This window comes from Carassius auratus, unplaced genomic scaffold, assembly GCF_003368295.1.
Source record: "Carassius auratus strain Wakin unplaced genomic scaffold, ASM336829v1 scaf_tig00016516, whole genome shotgun sequence".
Lineage (NCBI taxonomy): Eukaryota > Metazoa > Chordata > Actinopteri > Cypriniformes > Cyprinidae > Carassius > Carassius auratus.
Genome location: NW_020524683.1, coordinates 1 through 21,050, shown reverse-complemented (window position 1 = coordinate 21,050; position 21,050 = coordinate 1). Strand labels below are relative to the sequence as shown.

The 21,050-nt window shown below is 34.7% G+C and overlaps 1 pseudogene; it reads left to right on the top strand.

Moving 5' to 3' along the window:
- The first annotated feature begins 56 nt into the window (after window positions 1–56).
- On the top strand, window positions 57–8,158 carry LOC113075235 (metabotropic glutamate receptor 7 pseudogene; annotated as a pseudogene).
- The last annotated feature ends 12,892 nt before the right edge of the window (window positions 8,159–21,050 follow it).

Below are 21,050 nucleotides of genomic sequence, written 5' to 3'. Positions count from 1 at the left end.
GAGATAAAGCAAGAGAGGGAGGGGGGAATCGAGCTTTTAAGAGATTTGGTAGAGATTAGAAGCGGCACAATGATGATAAATATTTTATGTTCGATACGAATCTCATTTCATGGTGAAAAGGCAAAGAGCGCGCGCGCGGGGACGCGGACAGAACTGCGGAACGCACGAGTGAATGAATGAAGCGATGAAGAAGAGCTCTGGGCTTTCTGTAAACTGTTCATAGGTGAACTCTACAATTACCGAAGGCTTCAGGTGGTTTGATCAAGTCATTATGTCTTCAAGGGTTTGAGGAGAGGTCGTGGATGTCTCGACAGACTCCCGGAGAAAGTTCATCAGGACGAACAGGTGAACAGGATGAACAGGTAAAACATCGGACTACAATCTTTATATTTGTGTCTTGCAGTGTGTTTTCAATATGTCGTTTGCTTCCACACAATTGACTCCGTTTTCTGTCATTAAAAGTCATTATAATATTTATGTAATGCAAGGATAAAAAGTGCTATGGTATAACAGTGTTTTTCACGTTTTTATTTTAGTTTATATACATGTTACTGCATGTACAACTGTAAAAAAATTAATATCAATCATACAGTATAATATATCAGGGTACCACGGTGTTACCATGTTTTTGGACATGATAACACTATAGCATTCCTTGAAGAGCCTTACAGTACTTAGGATTCAGTACCATGGTAATGCCATCTGATACCATCATTGTAATAGGTTTTGGGACAAAGAAAAATATTTTGGTTTTTTTTTTAGTATTGTGGTTATACTATAGTTTTCTTTGAAGTACAATACATACCCTGAATATGGTAAATGCATATGGTAATCATTCAGTATCATGATGTATGTTAGTTACCATTGTCTGACAACAGCACTGTATCATTGTTTTAATTATGTTTTTTTTTTCTAAAGGTGCACAGGCATAGATTTTTTTCCATAAAAATATATAAATCAAAATGTATTCAACCCCTCCCCCCAAATCGGAATATAAATGAAAGATGATGAGCATTAAATGTTATATTGTTTGTTAAAGTGATTAATGGTCATTTTTATAAAGTTTTCAAATTTCGGTAATTTCCATTATGTTTTAAATGTATTTTATGTTAGAATGTGACACACGCACATCTTAATAGTGAGTGTAAATAAAACTGTCAGTCAAATGCTTCTGAAGTAAATATTATTCCACACTGTTTGCATGAAGTCCCAACAGAGCAATCTCATGATGGACTGGGATTGAGAATATGTTTTTTTTTTTCATCTGTAAAAAAAAAAAAAGCCATTTTAATCTTTTTAAATAATTTAAATAATTTAGTAATATGTGATTTATCAATGCATCTTTAGTCCTGTTCGGCTTGTGTTTATTTGATGTGCCTCTATTTTGCATTTTGTGGGGGGTGACAGCATAAGCATTTAAAAGTACAGGTTTTGCGTTAACATGAATGCATACTTTATTATTTTATAATGTAGATTATCATATAGGCCTTGACGTATAAATCATGATTACACAAAAGAGGAGTTAAGTGCCACTTGTAATGTGTTGACACCCATTGCACTAGAGATGACTTTTGTGATCTTTTGTGCATTTGTCTCAAAGCTAATTTTATCTGCTTTCCATGTCCTGTAGGATGAATTCATAGTTTCTTAATCCATGCTATGAGGTCTGTCGAGTCTCTTTGAATTATTGCAGCAATGAACTTCCTGTTGGCTGTGTCATGCTTCTGTGCATGAGAGGTCACCATTTAAAAGTCTTCCATTTGTGTGAACAATGTCATATGTCGTCAGGGATGTTTGCAAAAGCGTTGTAGCTGCTCCCTGTGCCCTCTCACATAATGTCAAGGATTCACAGTGTGTGATCTTCATCTGACAATGTGTGTACTCTGTGAGATGGCCCTAGAAAAATCAACAAGAGTTCATGTGAAATCTTTTGTGACAGAAGTTATTTTTTTTGCACATCATGAGTGCTTAGTTAACTATGTAGGAGATTTTTTTTTACTGCCAATCACCTGAGCCATAAAAGCTGTATATTGTGAGACGAATGAATCTTGAGCAGCAAGAAAACGATGCAGTGATAACTCTGATTGGCTAATGGCATCACAAGAATGCATAGTCTTCATTCTGAGCCATGAATTCAAGCAGATGGCAAACATGAATGCTTTTGTATATATTGTATTTTTTAACACAATACACAGCAAGGAGAACAAATAAAGTAACAACAATAATAATACAATTTTAAAGAACAAAATGTGAGCTAACATACACACAAAAATGGCCATTGAAAACGTTTACTTAGAAAATGCAAGTGAATTTCACAAAATATAACAAAGAAACAGCAATTTAATTGAATTAAACATGAATTTAAAAAAAAGACTGATATTGTATTTTCTTATAAAACATTTTTTTTTTACAGTGAAGAGTAACATTATGAACTTTACATAAGAATCCAATATGCAGACTTGAGGAAATCTAGAAATGCTGGGTGCATTTGAAATCAACAATGTTGGTTGAGTTGGGCTCAAAAACAAAACAAAACAAAAAGTTTTATTCTTTTAAGAGCTGTTCAGAGCCACCGGTAAAACATCTGATATACTATGGTGAAATATTTGCAATTAATAGGTTATTTTATGAGAATGCACAGCTACTTTTGAATTAGTAATGAAGAAGGATGTTTTTTGTATCCACCTGTGTAACTATAGGGTTAACTGGGCCATGCTAACCAGCCCAACCTTGGCTGTAATAGAGTGGTGCAAGGGATGATGTATTTTTGTACGTTAAAATCCAGAAACAAGTTCACAATCGCATTTTAGCACTTATGGTTCCATCACCCTGAAGTCTGGAGGTTTTATGTTTTTTTGAATGGGTTATTGGTTAAATGCCTGGATGCCATAATATATTTTCACATTTTATCATATGAAAAAATACATCAGTATTACATCATTTGGTTTGTTATTTTAAATGTTTTTAAAAACATCATCATGCCGATCCAGTAAACTCATCCAACTGGTCTGCCTATACAGCCTCTTTGTGTTTATAATAACTCTACTGGTTTTCATGCTAACTCAAACTTACACGTTAACTACAACAACCAAGTTCTTTCAAATAAAGATTGAAAGAGTTATTGGTGGTGAGTTTGAAGTCATGTGACCTTGGTGTAGTTCGTTTATAGCCTACATTTAGCTCTAACATTCATAAATGTTCATTTGTCAAGATTAAACGTCTAAGTATTATAAACTTTTGTTGGACATACAGCTTATTTTCTTCAATAACCCAAAAGCCGGTGAGCGTGATTTCAACAAGTACAACAAGTTCCTGGATCAACATTCCAATCAACCAATCAGAATTGAGATATAACTTTTCATGAAATATCTGTTTTAGGCTCAAAAAAATTGATTTCCCATCGATTGTAGGAATAAATTTAGGGTTAGGTTTAGGGGTAGGGATTGGGTTAAGTCTATATTTTTGGACAATAATGTTGATCCAGGATCATCAAAAGATGTTGATCCAGGAATATTAATTGCTTGGCAAAATCACGGCGACCCCCAAAAGCCATCGGAAACTGCATTTTTGTTTTGGGAACTAGGGTTATGGTAACTTCTGGGTTGGCTTACAAAAATCATCATCACCACAGCACTCTGTATTTATGTTCAGAATATTCATTCAAATATTACACATCCTTATAAGTTCATCGTGGTTTAGGAGTTAATTTTTTCTGTAGCCAAAAAGCTGTGCATGATCTTGCATGCTTCATGTTTATTTCTTGTGAGGGTTGATTCTGTATGTGTAAGTGAATCCGCAGAGATGTGTCGTGTCTCATTTGCTATTTTTTTATTCTGAAGGGATCTCTGTAAGGCCGCAGCACACCCTCAATCCGCCCTTTTCCCTGATGCAGACTATTACCTGCCATTTTATGCACTTTTATGTCACCAAAGTATGCGGCGTTTGAGACTGTGCTCTATTTTGCTGCGGCTCTAGCTTGTTTGCAGCACAATGCAGGATTTGTGTTGTCCATTATAGCCTAATTGGACCCACATATCCAGGTAACAAGAAGATGAATGAGGTTTCAAAATACTCCCTGCGTCTGTTACAGTAATTTTGGACAGTCTATTGCAAAGACCTTCAGCTTATTTCTGAACTGTTGACCTCATTGTTGCAGAATGGTCCATCTTAATCCAGGTACAGTGACACTTTTTTGTGCCGGGTCACATTGTCTCTGTCTGGTCTATCATTTCAGAACAATTTCTTTCAAATTTCTCACCAGCGTCTACAAGATTTTTAGGTCTAATATGAAGGAAAATAGCCCCCCAATGAATTCCAGCCCTTCATTTTTGAAGAGTGTTCACATTATCTTGAGTAAGTATGTCACGCTGGGAATGACCTCACCATTTGTCACCAGCCCAGACACCCGGATGGGCATTAATAGTTTCATGAATGATGAATTTTAAAATGCATTAAACTGAGACTCTGTTCGCAGACTACAAAATGAAATTGGCATTTTAGTTGAACATGAAATGAAAATATAATGTTTTTGGAAGGGGGATTAAAGAAATTGTGATAAGATTTTTTTTTTTGCAGATGCCAATCCTAGTAATTCGATTTCTACTTTAAACAAATCCGTAGAGTATATATAATACTTACGTCAATTGCATATATTGAAGGAAAAGCAATGAAACTTGAAGTGAATGACAGAAATCCAGTATAACGGTCTGCAGACTGCTATTATTGACTGCATATTAGCTGTCTCTGATGTGCAAATGCTTTAGAAAGTGCTTTCCTCTCCCTTTGAAATGCCTCATAAACATGCTGCTTTTTATCATTCACTTGGGGTGGGCTTTTCATTGGTGGCTTTTATGTCTTGTTTACAGGTTTGGGATCACCATTGGGATGTGTCCTGTGAAAACCATATGCCCTCACTGAATGCATTTACTTTAATGCCAGTGATGTGTTCACTGCATGGTGAGCGCTATCCATACGCAGCCCTAGACAAAAACAGTGATTACTGTGATTAGATGATGCCACAATGGATTATTGTTTAACAGCTTTAAATTATGTTTTATCACCATGAAAATGATATTTACCAGAGAAAGTGCAGGAAAGAGCTTGTCTCCTTTGATTATCGTCTGACTTCGTGCCACTGCCACTTTAGTGCCAACCTAGAATCAAATTACTTGTCATGAGGAAACGAACCCACTTTCAAAACAATTAGTTTGCAATATTAAATATGTCTTTTAATTTCAGAAATAGCAATGGGGTGCTTTGATACACTCAAGCACAGACATCATATAAGGGAAAAGTATTAGATATTCAATCTGATTTGTGTTAGCTGAATGAATTTAAAGGGAATGCAGAAGAGCAGACTGAGAAGCTGTGGCAAAAATAGCATGCGAACGGTCTAGGATTTGATTTGGCTATTCGACGCAAACTCAATCTCCAGTTCTTACTGTAAATGCAATTCGGGCTCATAAGGAACTGGAAAAGCAGCATTCGATATCAGAAGTTGCTGCTGAACAACTGTCGCTGAGTAGATGTTGCCGTTTCGAGTAACTGCAGCAAAAAGCAGATGCCACCGCTACAGCGATGTGCTCTGGAGTGTGATGTAAAATTTTCATCAAAATGTAATGCCTCGCTACTAAGAGGTTCTGAAAGCTGTCAGATGCAGCTCCAATGATTTATCCTTCTACTCTCGTACATAAACCATGGCTTGTGTTTGGAATGAAAATCTTGTGTACTGTTGACTGAATGCTGCACAGTATGTACTGTATATTGTTTATTTTGTAAACAGGATACAGTATGTCAAGGCCATAACCACCATAGACGCAGAAATTAGAAATGGTTGCTTTTTACCTCGTCAAAACCTTTTTCACCGGTTTTGGTGCATGTCTCTTTAAATGGTAATAAGCTACTGTTCACTTCACCCTTCTGAAGTTCATACTACAGAAAAAAATATGTATTATAAAATTTCATTTAAAAAATAAGTTAAAGGAAGTAGTTTTTTCTTCTCAAATTTAGAATTTCCACAGCAGTGTTATTTTTGTATCATTGAGATAAAATCGTTTTTATTCATATTTTTTATCAGTATTTATTTTTATATTTTCTGTTTTTCTTTTAATTTTCGTTAAAGTGAGTATCAGTGTTTTTCAGTGATTTTATTGTGTTTTGTCTTTTTTGAGTAGTTTTTGTTTATTTTATATCTATATAGGTTTTATTTATGTTATAGTTATTTTAGTACATCAAGTTAAATTAAAATAAAAAAAAGTTGTAATATATATTTTATTTATATTTCTTTTAACATTTATTTAATTTCAAGTAACATTTTCATTTGTTATGGTTTTAGTTTTAGGCAAATAACCCTGCTCCACAGAATGCTATAGTACTAGAAACATGCCAAAAATGACATTTGTTGATTCAGGAAGATGACATCTATGACATCTATGTCCACTGTTGATGAAGGTATTTTCAGAATTTCTACAAGGACAAAATAGTTGAAAATCATCGAAGAAGCACCATCTTGAGTCTCATGGTGATCCATCCCATCATTTTATTAATGTACAGGTCTTTGTCTTCCCCCATTGCATCTCTGAGTGTCTGTATGATCATCCTATAGACAGCAGCCTTATTGGATACACTCTTGACATCAAAGTTAACTTTTCTTGTATTGAAGTTTTAGACACTGGCTACAGTCTTTCTCATTCTTAGCTAAAGTTTGTCTTTTCTCTCTCTGTTTTCTGAACAAATTCAATCTTCCATGGACCTTTGAACCCTCTTGAGAGCCACTCATCCCACAGCTGGTCTTTACAATCACTACACATCAGAACAGTTGGGCTCCATTCCCCGGAGCTTCACCACATGCCAGGCTATATCACTCTCCATTCACAGTGTTTCAGTGCAGAGCTGTTCCCAGCAGATGCTTTGAGAATGAAATCTGCGCTCTTTAAAGCACAATGTATCTGGGTTTGTTTATGATGTGTTATCCTCTGTTCATGAATAGTTAGCGAGTGCTGGAAATTCAAATTATTCTTTTTTTTTTTAGTGTTTTTTAGTGTTCCAACACTTTTTCCATAAAACACTATTGTAGAATCATTGTCATGAGAATGTGTGAATCCACTGAATTCAGCAGGAAATGTGTATTGCAATTTGCAAGAATGCAGAGTTAAAACTCAAAGGTTTGCAAAAGTGACAAAAACTTTCAAGCTTCTGACATGAAGTGATTCTGTGTGGTTTCTAAGGTATTCTTGGTATTTTTTAATGTGTTGCTATGTGGTTGCTAGGTGGTTATTCATTCGCCCAAGTCAAAAGGACATACAAGACTTGCATAATATAGAGGATTAAGGCTAAATAATTTATTGAAATAAGACAGAGCAATATAGAAATTGCTATAAATAAATATAGACTAAATATTAAGACAAGATATTCAGAAACTAATACTAAATATTTGTTTGGTAATTTTGCAGTTTTACTGTTAAATAAAAGTATTATTCTTGAATTATATATATATATTGATAATAATTGCATCTTTATTCTTCTTCATGTACATACTTTTGCTTATCTCTTACAGGTTCCTCAGATAGTGGATGAACACCTACGTGTTTGATTCCTGGTCATTATGACATATCTTCCTCTGTTCTCACTGGACCATCAGGTCGGGATGTCGCGGGTTTTAAGATGGAGCAACTGTTACTCTACCACATGGCCACGCCTCTTGTGGATTTTGTGGGTGTGGCTAAACCCATGTTCATCAATTCACCAGCACTCACACCCCCATTCCATCAAAATCCTGGGGGACATCACTTTGGGGGGCCTTTTCCCAGTACATTCCAGGGGTCCCGCAGGGGTCCCGTGTGGAGAAATAAAAAAGGAGAAAGGAATCCACCGGATGGAGGCCATGCTGTACGCACTGGACCAGATCAACAGTGACCCAGAACTGCTGCCCAATATTACGCTAGGGGCCCGGATCCTCGATACGTGTTCCAGGGACACTTACGCTCTAGAGCAGTCTCTCACATTTGTCCAGGCCCTCATTCAGAAGGACACATCTGATATACGCTGCTCCAACGGCGAACAACCGATCATACGCAAGCCTGAGCGCGTGGTGGGTGTGATAGGGGCGTCAGGGAGCTCAGTGTCCATCATGGTGGCCAATGTCCTGCGATTGTTTGAGGTGAGAGATCATTTCAAACATTTGTGAGTGAGTGAGTGAGTACTAGGGTTGTGCAAAATTCTGAATTAAAAAATTGGCTCCATCTGTCTATCTATCTATGTATCTATTGTTCATTTGTCAGGCATTTTTACTACCATCTATCGTTCTATCTATCTACCATTTTGTCATTCACAAAAATAGTTATATGAATTTCTGTGAATGTCTTTTTATGGTACTTACCTTACATTCAATCTTGAATTGCAGTTCTGTATCATGTTTGCTACCTCATTTCAAATTCGGGAATGGTTTTGTAATGTAAAAGGTATTCTTAATACAGTTCTGAAGGATACAGCCCTTGTATATACAGTATGTGTATTTTCAGCATCCTTGTTGGTTTTGTAAATACACTCTGGAATTCCTGGAACAACAGCAAATCAGCCATTTTAATTTGAAGTTAAATCAACCTGTCATTTCACTTTAATTGTAGTGGTAGTTTTAGGACTATGTCTGATTGTGTGATTTTCACACTGAACCTCTAGTTTTTATTCTTATCCATAGCCCTGTATTTGCCCCGCCATACCAGTAAATCTGCTTTAAAATGGACAGGATCTCGATGCCTAAGGTCCAGGACCTCGTGTTAATTGACAAGCAGGATTAGAGAGAGCAGCTAATCATTTAGCTCTCTGCTATCCCATAGGCTTTTGAATATTAGTTCTGCTCTGTCCTAAATCCAGCAAGCATTTAGGCTGATTTTTATTCCCTACAGCTGTGGATTCTCATTCTCTGCAGTTGTTTTTACCAAACTTTCAATGCTCAAATGTTGTTCGTTCATTCATACTGCATTCTGTGCTTGTGGAACTGGATCACATGAACACTGGCCAGGTGTTACAAAGCTTCACATGTTTCATCTGCATCTCGAAATGCCAACCTCACTCATTGCGTGCCATGGTGGAATCTTTGCATATCTTTGCATATCATATTCACTTTGAGCAGCAATCACATTTAGTGATCTTCATCCAAACATGCAGAGCTTTAAAACACTGTGCTGTTTTATTTTGCATCTTTGAACTAACTTTACTCTGACTTTATTGTGGCATGCTCTTGTCATGTTAAAAAATGTTGTCCTTACAGAGGCGGTCAAAGGTTTGGAATATTTAAGCTTTCTAATGTTTTTTTGAAAGAAGTCTCTTATGCTCACCAAGGCTGCATTAGTTTGATCAAAAATACACTTTTTAATTTTGTGAAATATTTTTACAATGTTAATAAACTGTTTTCTATTTGAACATATTTTAAAATATAATTTATTCCTGTGATGCAAAGCTGAATTTTCAGCATCATTACGCCAGTCTTCAGTGTAATATGAGCCTTCAGAAATCAATCTAATATGCTAATATGCTAAATCTAATATCAAGAAACATTTCTTCTTAGTATTTATTTATTCATTTTTAATCAGTTTTCCCATCACAGGAATAAATTATATCCTAAAATATATTAAATCGATTTTTAAAATTGTAATAATATATTTTACAATATTATTGTTTTTACTGTATTTCTGACCAAATAAATACAGCTTTGGTGCATCTTTCAAAAACTGTAAGAATCTTAATATTCTAAACCTTTGAATCAAGGTTTATCCCCCGATGATCTCTTATCATCTCAGCCTAATAAGAAATGTTAAACATTTCCAGTAAGTAAATCTTGCCTATGCATGGGTGAACTTGTGTCCAATTTAATGTCCAATTTGCTTATCTGATAAACTGGCGAGTACATCATTGTTGGATCAAGCTCAATTTGGACGAAGACAGGAGAGCACATTTGTGTAATCAGCAGTTTTTTTTGGCCACCACAAGCATTTATGATCAGACTTCTACCCACAGCACAAAACCCATGCACACTTTTCCTTTAATCAAACAAAAGCTGGGGGAGGTTTAAACAAGTGTGAACAACTATTCTTTATTCTTTCTGAAACACTTTGTCCTAAGAGGATCATACTTAATGGCTCATATATTACAATATTAGGCTTGTCTGAGAACACATGGCATGAACACCCTGCCTGGGAACGAGGGAATCTCTGTGACGAATGGTGTGATTTGCTCCCCTAGTGTAAGTGTTTTTGTGAAGTATATCTTGTTCCCTATTTCCTCGGGTTCAACAGGACTCAGATCCCGTCCTACGTGGTTCTTATGTTTAAAATATGTTTAAAACATATTGTTCTGAGAGCATGTACAGAGGATTTTTTCTCTTTTGTAAGGTGAAAAGGGAAATTGATTTTATGCGAGTCGACCGAGTGACAGACTAATAAAGCTTTTTTTAGCTGTTCTCTAATGGAACAAGACAACAGAGTCAGAGGGCTTCTATATGTCGTCTACGCTTCAGTGAACACTGGTTAAGACTCCAAGAGAAGCTGATTGTATGTCATAATACAATTTGAGCTCCCTTAGCCCATCTGTGGTGCATTATTGAGCTGTAAAGAGCCCTTACTTCATTTTGCGAACAAAGGCTGCGATGATCGCTGATTGATCTTCATAGAATTGCTTTGACAAAACAGTGTTCAAGAGAAACTCGCGGGAAAGAAAATCCAAGATCATGTTAATATCCCATTAGATTCTTCTATGAAGCAGCGGAGAGCACTTCTGCTTAGTTTGCAATCACAGATTCGATCTAAACCATTTCTGTGAATGATCTGAGTTGCTCTCTATATTCACGTTACAGCTCTATACACGTGAGGTGCTTAAAAATGGACCCGTTTTGTCTATTTTTATTTCACCAAAGGAATTTTAGGAGAGGGTGAAGTTGAGTAAGCATTTGCAATGTCAGATTAAAATGATTGCATGAATGCTGAAGCCTCACATGTTTCTTTGTGATTTATCAATGAACCATTCAGCTTTATTGTATTTATTGGAAATCCAGCATTTTCTAGTTCAGAGTCGTTATGGAAATGTGGTAATCTCATTAACAGGGACATTGCTAAGCCCCTCAATTGATTTCTGCCCTTGTCAAATCTATATTTACACATTTTAGGTGATCCCATAAGCTGGTGATGACAAAATATCAAAGGCGTCGTTGTATATTAAAATATATAACTGTGTATTAAACATTGTTATGCCTTCAAACCAGAAAAATCACAGTTGTTACACCAGGATATGGTGTAGTTATGGCAATGACATGTAGTTTTCGGACACATTTTTTTCTTCGAAGTATGTGAGGTAACTCCAGAGAGTGTGTGAGTTGATGAAAAGGTAGTAATGAATTATATTGAATGCAAAATTTTAATAAATAAATCAGACTGCATGATAATCTTGCGATTGTTTAATTTAATTAGATAACTAGTCTGTTGCATTTTGTTATTATAATTATTAAATAATATTTTATTATTATTAAAAAAACATTTTAAAAAATTATTTACCACAGTTATATACTTCTGTTGTCTTTTTTATAATTACAATGAAAAATAATACTGCCACCACTAATAATGATAAAAATTGTGTAGGTACAAATGTGAAGTTAGATTCTTAAATTATGCACTTAAAATCTCAAGGTGTATTTGAAGTAAATATTTGACATCTCAGGGGTTCGGCTGTCTTGAATATGATTGCAGTACCAGTAAGTATAATGGTTTAACTCTATAATTCCATCACAGTACCATGGTACCACTACATGATTAGCATACAGATCAGCTCACAGTGTCACATTTCTCTATTGAATTTTTCCAAATGGATTGAAATTCAAATTTCTTTTAAAAAACACAAAACCTGTGAACGGAATTTCAATTTCACAGGAAGTTATCCCATTGTGCAGCTGTAAATGACAGAAAGGTCTGTGTCTGTGGGGACAGCTGTATGTAGCCAACCCTCTAATAAAACACAAGCGGAAAAAAGTCTGAAACGAATGAGGAACAGAAGCACTGGTACAGTGGATCTTTATTAACCGGACCTTTTTGGGTCTGTATGATGAGCGCGAGTGATTATTCCAGTCTACAGATTGCTCGCTGAAGCATGGACAAAGGTTCGACAGCCACCTCTTTCCATTCATCATTATTTTGTTGTTTAAATATGCTTGGGACAGTCTCAAACAGCCATTTAGCCCATGTTTTGCATATGAAAAAGCCTGTTGTTTCGCTGAAATTTTTACACAGTCGATCAGTAAGATGTGTTTGATGTGTCAGAAACATGATGAAAATATCATGAGACTAAAAGCGAGGACAGTGCTTGAGTTCTGGCAATTTCTTTGATGTCTGTGACACCAAACACCTTTCGTTTGTGGACAGTCTTTATGTTTATTCAAGCACTTTATGTGAGAAATGAATCGGTGGATGCACTGAAAATATGGATTTCACTGATGATTGTAAAATATGTGCTTTTTAGTATGTACTGCAGTGAGATGCTTACTATAATTGCAGTAGTATACTTGCATACTCTCAGAAAAAAAGTACAAAAGCAATCACTGATCTGGTATTTTATTAACCCCTAAAATGTGAATATTAGCACCTTAAAGGTACATATGAATAACTAGTCTATAGAGTTTTCAATTTTGTATAATGCATTTCAAAAATAGCCAGTATGCCTATACTTAAATATACTACCACATTATAAAAATGCCAATAAAATGTTAACATCTCTCTAAATTCATTATCTAAAGGTATAGTTCACCCAGAAATCTTCATGTCATGCAAAATAAGATATTATGGAGAACATTGGGGTCAAAAAAATACTGGTCCCCACTGACTGATTAGACAAATACAGAAAAAAAGTAGCAGAGGGAATGAGAGAGACAGACAGAGAGAGAAGAGAGAGAGAGAGAGAGAGAGAGAGAGAGAGAGACTTTTATTTTGTGTTTTCTGCCAGTTTGGAACGATGCAAAGGTGAACTATCCCTTTAAAGTCAACATTTAGGTTAAACATTAAATTAATTTGAAACCTTAAAGTTTCATATTAATTAAAATGACTTAATTATTAGGTTTATACCTAATATACCTTTAAAAAAAACATTTATGCACTAAGTAATAATACACACTTTGAAATCCATCCAGACACATTTGGCGCGCTGTTCAATGAACTATAATTTGTGATGGGCTAATTCTGATCTCACATACTGTTTAGGACAGATAGTTTGTGAGTTTGAATGCAGTGTGTGTTTTCAGTTCTGTGCTTTTAGCTGCGTTTCTTGATTCGAGAGTCACAAGAGGGTCCAAATCTCATGCTTTCCACAGTCAGGGCGAGTTAAATGAGATTTTATTTCACCCCGTGGTAATGACTCTCCTTGTCAGACACTCACTTGAAAGACGGCACGTCTTTCCTGCTTTACAGACAGGGATGACACACCTATGAGCATCCACAGACCTTCGGTGCACCTTTTTAGAAACAGAGCACACTGGTAGTCATACATGTACATACACACAGAGCTCATGTATTTCTCTGAGTCGCTCTGACATCTTTCTGATACAGTCAAAGACACACACACACATACACACACACACTCTCTCATTTGGATGACAGAGCAGTCACAGACCTTCCGGTGAAAGCGATAAGCCCCGACAGACCGCATGAACCAGAGTAAAAATCAGCACTTCAGCATAATTGTAAATGTGGTCTCTGTGGCCGTTCTCACTGGATGGAGACACAGTAGCAAACCGCATGTTTTTTTAATGATAAGACTTGGTGCTCTGGCTCATGAAACAGCTTCAGGTACTCCATTTTTAAAGGCTCATCTTTATGTGGCATAACACTCTGCAGAGATCGTTCACTGTCTCTTTGTTTATGGAGAGGATTTAGATGCGTGTAGAACAGGAGTTTGATTGCCTCTCGCCAAAACAGTCAGATGAGGTAATAAAACAGAGAAATGTATTGTTTGTGGGACAAACTCAACATGAGTGTGTTGTTTTTTACAAAGGTGTTTCTTTATATCTCATGCCTAATTAGGTGAATCAATAAGGAAAATTCGGCTAATAGGAAATTGAGATGCATTTTTAGTATGTGTAAAACTCATCACAAATTATTTAAAGTGTAGTATTTTTTTTATATATCTTACTGAATTCATAGCGAAATCTCTAAAACGGTGGTTTTACTAAGATTGCATGTGAAAATATTCTAATGGAAACAACTTAAGTCTGAAAGATTCTCTATGCAGATGCTTCTAGCTGTGCAACTGCATGCGTTCTTGCGTTCCAGAATGCAATCGGACCACATTTCATAATGCAATGCAAGTACCAGGGTTATTTCAGTATGATTCATAGTTTCATTGATAGTTTAAATTTGTTTAGATTTTCTATTTTAATTGTAATTTTTGTTAAAAAATTTTGTTAAAAAATATTCGTTGTTTTTGTCATTTTTATTTTTAAATTTAAAATAGACTAGTTTTTAATAATTTAATTTAATTTTCATCTATTTTAATACATCAAGTTAAATTCAGTTATAAATATTTAATTGACAACTAGCTGAAATAAACAAGTTTAAGTTTTTTTTTATTTCACATATTTATTTTATTTCAGGTAAACAACAAACAATATACAGTATATATATATATATATATATATATATATATATATATATATATATATATACTGTATATTGTTTGTTGTTTACCTATATATATATATATATATATATTATGCTGTAGAAACAGTTTCCACTCAGAAATTATTAGAAAATTTCAAAGACAGTTACTAACAGGTAACACATTCAATTAATCATGACATTTTTAAGTAGAGAAACTGAAATAGTTTTTTTTTGTGTAAAGCATACTCCAATAATCTTCGTTATATTTGCAACTACAACATTTTTTACAGTGTAGTTTCAGTTAGATTTAATAACCCGGACAAGGAGTTGCATTCTCAGTGTTGCCTCAATAGTATTTTTTAAAAAAAATTTAAATTAACATTGACATTAGATGTTGAACTGACACTGAGTATTGGTCTCCCGATGTCACAACCGAAATATAATCAAATATCAACTTCATATGATGTTGTGTGCCTGCTGGCAGAGTTTAAACAGCTGACAAAAACATCACAATAATCAACAGCTAATCACACAACTCCAGTCCATCAATAAACATTTTGTAAAGTGAAAATTTGCATGCTTTTAAGAAACAATTCACTCATTAAGATGTTTTTAGCTTTAAACCATGCTTTTGGCTAAAATATGATTCTATAATGTTGCTTTCTCCAGGTATTGCGTCTGAATCAGGAGAGAAATATGCAAAGATCAAATGCAATCTACAAGCAAAACAGTCTAAAACAGTTATAAAGTCAGTGGATTTTGATGTGAGAGGACAACAAGGGGTTGGATTTTTTCTCTGAAGGAAGAGTTATTATGGATTATAGACTGTATTTTGGCCAGACGGCACCCATTCACTGGTTTGATGCACAGTATGGCACCCCTTGCAGCAATGCTTGCATCTTGGCATGAATTGTCTTCTGTCACGTAAAATTGAGCTTGCGTATGTAGAAGCTATTGTGTTCACATACTTGTGTGAGTGTCTTTCTGGCCTTAATTACTCTGTCTTCGCCCTGAGTCATTAAACAGAGTCTGGGGGTCTAGAAAGCACATCAGTTGCTCTTAGCTGCAAAATTAGAGGACCAACTCAAACTGAGTCTGTAAAAGAAAGTGCTAAAGAAAGGAAAGAGAAAGCAGAACAAATTTTTGACAGTAACAGTTTTCAGGACCAAAACACTTTGTGAGTCGCATGTTTGAGAATTAATCATTTAGAAGTCACATGCAATGGGTCAATGGAGGGATTCTATTTTGGTATAAGATTTCTACAGGTGTCTTTGTGAATAAATAATCATTGCATTAGTCATTTTAAAGGAACAGAGTTTCCACAGGCACCTTGGCTGCCAGAGTTTCCTCTAATTGCCGTTATTGTGAGGTAAATGGTCAGTAATTGCACTGATGTCTGTGGCAGTTAATTCAAGTGAGAAAATCTTTTTGTACTATAGGGAATGCTTTTGTGTGAACTTTTTCTTGTGTCAGTTGCTATTATTATGCATAGAGACGCTTAATTATCAGGCTGTCAGCAGTACAATTTTCACTTGCCAGTGTAAAGTCCATTGGTCTGTCCTACTTATAGGCAGATCTACTTGCATGAAATCACCCTTAAATTAGTTGTTTAGCATGCACAATACACAAAAACATGGTTAAAGGAAGATAGTTTATAGTTTAGACTTCTCACTAAGTTAAAGTGAAAGTGACGTGTAATCAAGTATGGCGTCCCATACTCGGAATTTGTGCTCTGCATTTAACTCTGGATGTCTCATTCTGCTTCCTTCTATCAGAAGAGAGATGTATAACATCAGTATTGAGTATGCTAAAGCAAGACCTTCAAAACAATGTCTATCCAGGGCACAGAATGGACTTTGTCCAAATATTGAGGTTATGTTTGAATTCAAAAGACTTAAAAGTGCTTTGTAAAAATATGTTTTAGTTTTTTGTTATTTTCAGTGATCAAATATTTACTGTATACAGTATGTACAGGTCCTTCTCAAAAAATGTGCATATTGTGATAAAAGTTCATTATTTTCCATAATGTAATGATAAAAATTAAACTTTCATATATTTTAGATTCATTGCACACCAACTGAAATATTTCAGGTCTTTTATAGTTTTAATACTGATGATTTTGGCATTACAGCTCATGAAAACCCAAAATTCCTATATTGAAAATTAGCATATCATGAAAAGGTTCTCTAAACGAGCTATTAACCTAATCATCTGAATCAACTAATTAACTCTAAACACCTGCAAAAGATTCCTGACGCTTTTAAAAACTCCCAGCCTAGTTCATTACTCAAAACTGCAATCATGGGTAAGACTGCCGACCTGACTGCTGTCCAGAAGGCCATCATTGACACCCTCAAGCGAGAGGGTAAGACACAGAAAGAATTTCTGAACGAATAGGCTGTTCCAGAGTGCTGTATCAAGTCACCTCCAGTGGGAAGTCTGTGGGAAGGAAAAAGTGTGTCAAGAAACGCTGCACAACGAGAAGAGGTGACCGGACCCTGAGGAAGATTGTGTGGAGAAGTTTATAAGTAGTTTTACCTTTTCTGAGTTATGTTGGGAAGTTGTGGCCTAGTGGTTAGCTAGTTTGACTCCTAAACCAAAGGTTTGAGTCTTGGCCTGCTGATGTGCCTGCTGAAACCATGACTGATGTGCCTTGAGCAAATTAAATATATATATATTATATATATTAAATATGTCTTTTTTTCTTTCAGTCTATGTGATTTTTTCTTCCTGTTTAACATCCACTTAGCTAAACTGTATGTCCAGTCACTTAATTAGCAATAGCTGGCAAACACTATTAAGATATTTCCAGGAGGGCATTTATCATAAAACAATGTCAGGGCTATTTATAAGGATTATTTATATCAATGAATTTAGTCAAGGTCTAATTAACCATGAAACAACTTTTAAACTTTAAATATCATATGTATGATTTGTAAACTTCACAAGCTGGTAGTTTAAGAAAGAAATATGTGAAAAGTGAAGTTTTTGATAAATATGCTTAGCGATTCCTTTATCAAATGTTTGTCTGGGAAGCAGAAGTCTTGGCTCAAAGCTTCTAATTAAGTGCTGCATCTAATTAATCAAGAAAATTGCAGCTCTAGGCTATAACCAAATGATTCATAAATGCGTTTTCAGCAAGGGTACGGCAAGAGTCGACTCAGGTTTATGTGAACTGTGTTTGGGTCATTTGAGGGAGACCAGTGGCGACATCATGATGGATTGATTTGTGTTGACAGACAAGAGATCAAACTCCCGGAGGACACTTTTATTGCTCAGAGGTTTTGTTTTCATAGCTCTGGAAACGTATGAGTGTTCTTTGTGTTTCATTGAAGGATCCAGTTTGTTTCTTCTTTTCTACATAGCTTGTAATTTAACAAACTTGGCATTCTGTACTATGAATATTTTTAGGCTCTAATGACAAATAGCTTGTTGATGTTCCTCATTTGGCATGTCACTTTGGATAGAAGCATCTGCTGAATGAATAAATTGAATGTTTCAGATGTTCAGAGCTATAAATTGAATGTGGAGTGCAGCTCAGATCATTTTTTGTCTTGGAAGATTGAATGGGAAATTAGTTAATATTAATATCTCCCACTTTGCATTGCAGATTTTGTTGTTTTGCAAGTTCAAGCAAGAATTGAAAGATCTTCTGTAATTCGAGAGGAGGTACATGAGATAGTTTTTTTATTTCTCATAGAAACATCTAAGAAGCAGAACGCCTAATCAGAATTCCATTTAATTTTATTGCTACCTAGAAAAAACTGGGATGTTAAACATGACATTGTTTTAAAACCGATCTATCAAAGATTTCAATTCTGATTTCCTTTGTGAATTTTCATGCACAAGGCCCACAGTTGGACAAGCATGGACAACATAAGCATTCACCCATAAATACAAATACACATATACTACATGCATGTAACAGAATTTAGGGCTTTAGTGAGGTGTAATTAAAAGGTTGGATTTGGATCGTGTCGAGAGGTACTGAACATTTCTGTTATGGAGTCATGATAAATTAGTGCAGAATATTACACTGTTAATTCTGAGAATCAGTTGTGTTAGGACAGAATCTGACTGCTTGGTATTTTACATTATGCCCTATTTTTACAGATGTTTAGATGATATATATTATGCTATATTCATAATTAGTTTCCTGTATTAAACTGTATTAATGGTACTGAAAATTCAGCTTTGTCATCACAGGAATAAATACGTTTTTTTTTTATAAAGCTAATTAAAATAGAAAACAGTTAATTTATTTATTATTAATTATAATAATATTTCACCAAAAATTGCCATGTACCTTAAATATTTCCAAATGAATCAATATCAAATCAAAACGTGAAATCTGTGTCAATAGTACCATGGTACTTTCTGTAACAGTGCTTTTTTATAAAGGTCCATTATCTAATACTGAGATTTTAAGTAAATATTTAAATTTTTTAATGCCATGTTTGCTTGTTTAACTTAAAAAAAAAACATTTATTTTTTATCAGTTTTAAAGTATTAGTAATATTTACGAAGCTATTGTTCTTATTACTCTCAACAAATCATAAAAATTCATATTACTGTAATTTACAATGTAATTACTTTTTCCCAAAATATTTTTACAATACAGGATTTCCCAAAAAGATAATTATTTTTGTACATTTAAGATTTTACATTAATATTGGTATAAGCCTGTAACATTTCTTTGCAATTATTCTTTTAATTATTATTATTATTATTATTTTTTATTATTAATTCGTAATGGTATTTACTCGTAGGCATACCATATACAACAACTCACCAACACCCTGCAATTCCCTCACGAACCACCAGGGGTTGGCGAACCCCACTTTGTGAAACCCTGATCTAACACACCTGATTTATTTCATCAGTTCATCAGTAGAGTGCTCCATGACCTGAATTGGGTGTGTCAGATTTTTTAGACACCTGAATCGTGCAGGATTTTGAAATGCTGGATTAAAGTCTCACTGGCGGGGGACGCCACACATAATCAGCGTTAAATTAATTATTTTCTTCCCCCTTCCTGATCTCTGTATCTCTCCTCCTGTGCTTAACTTAATTTAACTAAAACCTCTCTTATCCTCATGGATAATCTGTCAAACAGTTTGTTCATTCATCTACCTGTTGTAAGGACGTCCCTTACTGCTCACCCACATGCCGAGACCTCGCTTACCTTCTGCGTATTAGATGACGAGACATGATCACTGCTCAAGTTTGTCAGTCACTGGGTGAATGGTATTTGAGGCCAAACGACAAATCATGATGAAACCAATGGCAGCCATCTGCATTTGCTCCAGACAAAAGATGTAATGGCACACATAATTCACTACCACATTTTGTTGTCAAAGCTTAAGTGCTCTATGAAAGTTTGAAGCATGCTAACACTCATTTGAAGCAAAGGAGCGTTTTTATGATGCAGTTTTTGTCATCATTTATTGATGATTGTGTGTTTTTTAAATGTAAGCTGGTAAAATGTACGTTTCAGGCTTTAAAAAAATAAAAAATCTTTTCAATGCAAAATATCTAAGCATCTTTAAAACAAGATAAATCCTAGAGAAATGTATTTGTGTAAGATAATAAAATGTATTTTCATTTGTACTAGCCTACTGTTTAAAAGTTTGGCACCAGTACTTTTTTAGCAGATCAGCATATTAGAATGATTTCTGAAGGATCATGTGACACTAAAGACTGGAGTAATGTTGCAGAAAATTCAGTTTCACGTCACATGAATAAATTATATTTAAAATATATTCAAATAGAAAACAGTTATTTTAAATTGCAATAATATTTCACATTATGATTTTTTACTGTGTTTTTAATCAAATACATGAAGACTTAGTTAGCATTAGAGACTATCAAATACTTTTATTGTCCACAAATTTTTAAAAGGTACATCTTTTTGATAAAAAAAAAAAAACTATAAATCTTATTCTACTGTATTAAAATTTTTGAAAATAAAATGTTCTTGAAAAAAATTGAATATACTTGAATATGCGTTTTACAATCTTCCCATATGAATACTTTTTTTTAAGGATTTAGTAAACATTTCTTCTGGAAACCAAGACAAAAAAACTTAAATTAATTAATATTTTAATTTATTTCTTTTTTGTAGTGAAACAGTTTTCCTGGGATGTTAGCAAGACCAAACAGACTAAAGGCCGTTCAAGGACGATAGCTATAAAGATAACGATAAAGATAAAGTTCTAAAAATCGTTCTCAATATTAAAGAATAGCAGAGTCCACACTATAACAATAAAGGCACAGAAAAACGATATCGTTGGAATCACTTTCAGAACTATTTTTGTTTTTGATGAACCATAAAAACATTGACAGCCAATCAGAATCAATTCTTGCTTAATGAGCTCGAGAATTTAATGAGTCAGAAGAACATGCTCTTAGAATAAACAG